A 6455-nucleotide genomic window follows, 5' to 3' on the forward strand; every position below is an offset into this window, starting at 1 on the left:
AGCAGTAGAGGCCCCAGGAATTCTCCACACATAGACCAGTAGGTCCTCTCTTTTAGCCAATGCACAGACTTGACTCATTGCCAGTGGGGTGCTGTGCAAACCTGTGAACCTGTTGGATCAGGAGACAGGCTGAGCTCCTCAGGTCCATGCCTTAAGTTAGCACTGCTGAGATGCTGATAAAGAAGTAGTCGGACATCTTCACCTGCAAAATCCTTAAAGGTTGTTTTTAATAATGTTCTATGTATTGCTAAAGGGCAAATTCTGAGCCAGAAGTGAATGGTTTCCTACTTGATGCTCTTTAGACTTTGAGAGACAAGCATGTCAGTATCTGTAGTTTCTCACATGTATATTCTTTTCCAGCTCTCTCTTGCAAAATACAACCCAAAAAGGCAAAATCTTCAGCAGCAGCATGTGCTTCATTTTCAACAGTTGTCAGCTTTGTCTGAAAGAAGCTGAAGTACAGGTTACATCTCTCCCTCCTGAAATCCAACAACTGATGGAAACAATACAGGACAATGTAAAAGTGCCAGTGAAGCATCTGTAACTACTTAAAAACAACAGAACAAGTGAAAGTCATTAGTAAGACTACTGAAACCTGCAAATTAGATTATGTATTTCTCTCCTGAGGAAAATGGGAGATTGAGCATTGCAAACTATTCCAGAGGAAAAGAAAATCTAGGCAGAATTTTTAAAATGCAAGTGCATTAGTGTGGACTCGGTGTTCAGCCAGAGGGAACTTACCAAAACTGAAGGCTTCAAGGGGCTCAGTGAATGGTGACCTGGAGGCTGAGCTCAGAAACAACATAAACTGAAATGAAACTCTTTGCAGCAGCCAGAAGAAACTTGGTTTTTGTTGAATAATGCGAGTATGTTTGTGTCCTTGATTAGAAGCATCTGAATGAAGCACTTAAAAAAAAAGAAGTATTTTGAAACCTAAAAAAGATTTATGGGATAAAAGTTTTAGAGAGATTTCAGTTATTGTCTTGTTCAGATGTTTTTAAACATCTAGAAATGAATAAAAGACAGCTATTCACACCATCCAGCCCAGGAAACTGCTTTTTATACTTCTCCTACATACACAGTCAACAGAAGGCAAACCGAGGCACCTAAATAAGGCCTGGGAAAAACATTCTTTTCTGTGGAGTTGTGTGCCCAAGATCAGGCTCTGATGTCGACCATCAGAAACTTGCAAGGAATGAAGGCTCTGCTTTCCAATCTGCTTTAGTCACTCCATGGTCTAAATTTTGGGATTAACAGACTTCTCAGAAAAGGTAGGCCAGCATCCAGTCAAGCTGTAGGTAATCAGAAACTGCACCTTAAATTTCAGCTACAAAAACTCCCAGTAGCACAGGACTCCCACCAGACTTTAAGTTACTACCCAATTCTCAGAGTTGTGCACATGCGTACCTGCCACGAGAGAGTGAAGGACAAGGCCAACATTACACTTGCAGAAAAGCTTTTTGATATGAAAACATCTATATAAATCTGTGAGCCCCAGCACATTTATTATCGTTCCTTAGTGGGTCACCAGATCCAGCCTTTCATTTTCAGCACACAGTTCAATTAACAATATATATATATAAAATAAAATTATATTTGAGAGCTGATTTTTAAAGATGGACGTTTATAATTTTGTTTGCAGAGTAAATGGTTCAATTCATGTTTATTAAAGTTCATGAAAGCTGCTATATGAGAGACAAATACTATTATCTTTACTATGAGAATAAATGTATAATGAAATCTTAGCTTTCCCTCTTTAAAATAACATACTTCACAATAAGTATAGTTTTTGGCAAAGCAATGTTCCCCTGCCACACAGTACATGTTTAATGAAGTTACTTCTCAGCTGCCTGTTGCTGAACTGAACTGAGCCAAAGTGAGATAAGCTAACTGAATTTGTAAACACTCCTAGTGCATTAAAGTGGAAGCCTCCACCAAAGGAAAACACTACAGTTTCAATCTACAAAGTATGTCAGCTTATTGAAAAGACAATCATTCTGTCTTTTCACAAAGGAATTAGAGAAGAAAGCAATCACAGAAAGGAATTAAGAGGGATTTGTGGTCAGATCTCCCATCAGGATCACTCAGACCAGATGGAGTCATACAACCTCAGATTTCTTGCTTTGCCTTGTCACATCCTGGCCAGCAACAGCTTTGGCATGGGTATACTGAAAGAATGCCAATGGCACTTGCATCCACTGCAATCAATAAGCAAGGTTTTAATTTACCTATTTAAAAAATTACATTCTAGGAAGCTAATTAAAAGCCATTTTACTAACAAAACAAAGTATTTTCTCTGTGCTGAGTAAATTACCCCAATACTACAAAGCTCACCTAAACTCAGAAAGGAAAAATTTTGGTTTCAGAAAAAAAATCAAGATTTTTTTTGCATGGAAAATCATGTCACTGGAACAGTATGTGCTGCAAAATGGCGCTTTAATAGTCAATAAAGTCAGAAAAAGGCAATGCTTGCTACCTCATAGCTAGCAGGTTTTCAAATTATGGAATTCATCTGTCACATTCCACTTAGCATATCTGCATCACTTCAGCAAGTAATGCCACCATCAGATAGTTATTTTAATAGTGAACAGGTAAATGGTAAAGGGTAATAGAATGGGGAGGAAAAAGAGACAATTTTTTTTTTCTTTTTCTCTGACACTGAAGAGTGAAGATTCCTCTTTAACTTGCTTTAAATAGGGAGGAATGTAAAAAAAATGGGAGATGTATTTATCAAGGCAATTTACTTAATAAAATGAGACTCTTTAAGCTTATTTCAGGGGCAGATCTCTAGTGGTGCTTGCACTTCTCAAGGGTAAATGGACACAAAGAACTTTACATGGATAAATGATTTACAGAAAGCAAACTGTGGGCCAAACTTACGAGTGACTTGAGACTTGTCCCTAAAAATTCAAAGCCTCCATCTTTACAGTCATTGTTTGCCACAGCAGCTGATAAGCTGTCATCTTTGGTCAAGTAGTTCTCAAGGCCTAGGCTGCGAAGTCTGTAGCTCTTTTGAGCAGTCTAACTGTGCTCATACTGCTTCCTGAGTATGGAACAGTGATAGACACACTACAGTCCTTTGAGCTTTCACAGCAGAGGCAGTAGTGGAAACATGCAAACTGCCAAGAGTCTTGGGCAATACTCCAAACGTGCATCCATGCATTCCCTGCTTCTCCAAGTGCATGTATCAGGACACTAAAAGGGAAAATCACCTTCATTGAGAGGTAGGTACAGAAGTGAGGATTCGGCATGTGGGAAGATTTCTAGATAAAACATCTTATTTTGCCTGTTTTCCTGGTGGTTGGCTTGCAAGAGCAGCACATGCACGGGCCATCCTGCTTAGCATTATGAGGAGGCTCCTGATCTTCACCGTGTTCTGAGCAGGGAGCAAAACATACAGCACCACTGAAGCCATCGGGAGGTTTTAGCAGCCACTGGGTTTTGCTCTGAAAATCTGTTTCCCTCATTTCTTTTGGTTCTAGCACTAGCTAGAGCCAGAGAGGAAGCACAAAACACTACTGCAGTCTCAAAGCTCAGAGCTGCAACATTTCCTATTTTGTTTTTAACCTGCCTTCCATCACTACTTCAGGTCACCACTCCCACACCATGCAGAGCATGGAGACTGAGGGAGGGAAGGGGAGAAAGAAAGAAGAGCTTCTGTATGTGGGGCATGTTTTCTGATGTAAAACCCTAGCATCCTCTGATATGCATAGCCCACATATAAACTCTGTGTTCTGGTTTTATTTGGGGGGGGGGGGGCGCGCCTAAGGTGGTAGCTTCTGTAAGAAGCTGCTAAAAGTTGTTCCCCTTTGTCCAGTGGACTCAGCTGGGCCTAGGGTGGACTCACTGCTGGTCAGGGCCGAGCCAATTGGTAGGAGAATGTTCCAATAACGCCTCTGCAATAACGTATTTAAGAAGGGGGAAAGGAAAACAAAAAAGGAGAGATGATGTGAAGAAGCTGAGCGGGGGGGCAAAGAAGGGGAGGTGCAAGCCTTGTGGGCTTTGCAGGCCTCACCCTCTGGCCTCCCACCAGGCAGCCATCTGGGCCCGACTCGGCCCAGCCTGGCTGCAAGAAGTGGAGAGAAGAGGAGGTGAGATGTGAAGAGAAACTGAGAGGCATCTGCCTGCCTGTTGTGAAGAATTTCTTGTGAGAGGAACGGCTGCAGACACCGAGGTCAGTGAAGAAGGAGGGGGAGGAGTAATGCCGCTCTTGGCCAGAATTCCCCTGCAGCCCCTGGTGATGACTATGGTGGAGCAGGCTGTCCCCCTACAGCCCATGGAAGTCCACAAAGGAGCAGAGATCCACCTGTAGCCCATGGAGGACTCCACACCGGGGCAGGCAGATGCCTGAAGGAGGTTGTGGCCCGTGGAGGGCCCGCTGGGGCAGCCATTCTGGAGGGACTGCACCCTGTGGAAGAAATTACCTGCGCCAGAGCAGTTTCATGAGGGACTGTAGCCCGTGGGTGGGACCCCATGATGGAGCAGGGGAGGAATGTGAGTTCTTCCCCCAATGACAAAGCAGTGGCGTAAATTGAAATCTACATTGTGACTTACTTTATGGAAAAATCTGAGTCCATTTGAGCACCAATCTTCCTATATCTGTTTGAAAACTGATTCGGTAGACACACATTTCTTTCACAGGGCACTCCTTGTATGAGATAAGAGTGTCCAATACTTGTCTGGGTGTTGTTTTTTTTTCCTTTTAACAACTCATGGAACATTGAATAAAGGACTCTCCAATCTGAAATACATATCAAAGTCATGGATGTTGCTGATTTAATGAAATCAACTGGGAAATCTGCATAGACAGTCAGTACAGCTTTTCTGTTTAGACCAGATTTAATGCAAATATACCAGAGAACAGGAAACAGGACTTGTCCGCACACAGTTTCATATAGCCAGCATTATGGCCTGGAACAGCCAGCCTGCGGAAAAATATCAATCCCATCAAAGAATGGTACTGACAGAAAATGGAAACGCTTCACAGTGAAACATCTCACAAAAGCTCTCTTATCATCATCAAAAACTTTTGCTATGAGAAAGCATAAATACTATTACACATATATGTATAAAATAAGAAACATCTCACTCTGTAGAGACATATTTTAGGTAATAACTGTAAAACAGAAAAGGAAAAAAGTTGAAGTAAAAACAAGAAAATCTTGCCAAGAGGGTTCAAATCCTGGAAAAATAAAATAAAATAGAAAGCTTTTATTCTTTGAAAAGCTGAATTGTTTTAAAAAAACACACACAGGAATTCTTCCAGCTTTGCCACTCTCACTTGCATCAGCAACAGTGCCTTCTCATGACTCTAGAGATGGTAAAGTGGGACACAAAGCAAAATGGGACTGCATAATCAAGTAACATAAAAAACACCCAGAACTCCACAGAGTTATTACAGATAGAAACTGAAGTGAAGCATTTTCCCTATGCCCAATGCTGCACAGCAGCCATTTGAAACCATAGCCCAAGGTGAATAACAAAACAGCGAGGCTGAGCCTGTGTCCAGCATGTCCTTGAGGTCTGCAAGACATCTCAAGCCTGTCTGGAAATCCTGCCCACTGGGCAGTGGAAATTATTGGGCAGAGAGGAGCCATCCCTGTGGGCACCAATTAAGAAAAAAGAATAAACCCTCCTGCCCTTAGGTAACTCTGTCCTTCTGCTAGTGTGTCCTTTCTTATCAACTGGAAACAGCCCTCATGGATATAGATCGCAGGAAATCACCTCCAGGTTTGCAAGACACCACTTTAGATTTGATGGAAAGAGAAAGAGCTCTGTCAAGTCACTGCCTCTGTCATTTGCACAATGAAACAATGGTCAAATAGGGACTACTTGCTTATTCACATTCAGCAACCCAGAGCATAAAACAAACCAGAGAGCTGGCAGATTAGCTGAACATAACATGCTGGGTAATTTATTATACACAGATCTCTAATGAGCTGTGAAATAAATTCAGAGGTGGCCATTTTAGCAAATTCAGAATAATCTACATCTCTCATATATCTGAGCTAACGATTCACAGGTTGTTCACAAATGGAAATGTCACTCCCCTAGTCTGTTGCTCCTGGTTTTAATATCAAGGGTGCAGTAACCATTCTATACCTGTTCTTTGCGTCATAAAGGTACCTAAATGCTCCAGCTGAGCTCGAGATTCTCTCCTGCCTGGGACTGCACAGACAGTCCATTTGTAGTGCCTTCACTGCAGGGTGGATATTTTCTAAGAATTTTGAGACCCCTCAGAAAATATCTTTTGACCTGAGAACTTTAGCAAGGGCTATCTTGACTACTCTTCTACATAGTTATCATTGCTTTTCTCCATTTTACCATAAAACCAGTTCTCTACTAAGAATGCCTTACCAGCTATGGTCTTTTTTTTATAGAAGTTGAGAATGTTATGGTGAAATGATTAATCAGGATAATTTTAGAATATTATTTTTGAAAATTAAATATGATTC

The sequence above is a fragment of the Chlamydotis macqueenii genome, chromosome 4, assembly GCF_036417535.1.
Source record: "Chlamydotis macqueenii isolate bChlMac1 chromosome 4, bChlMac1.mat, whole genome shotgun sequence".
NCBI lineage: Eukaryota > Metazoa > Chordata > Aves > Otidiformes > Otididae > Chlamydotis > Chlamydotis macqueenii.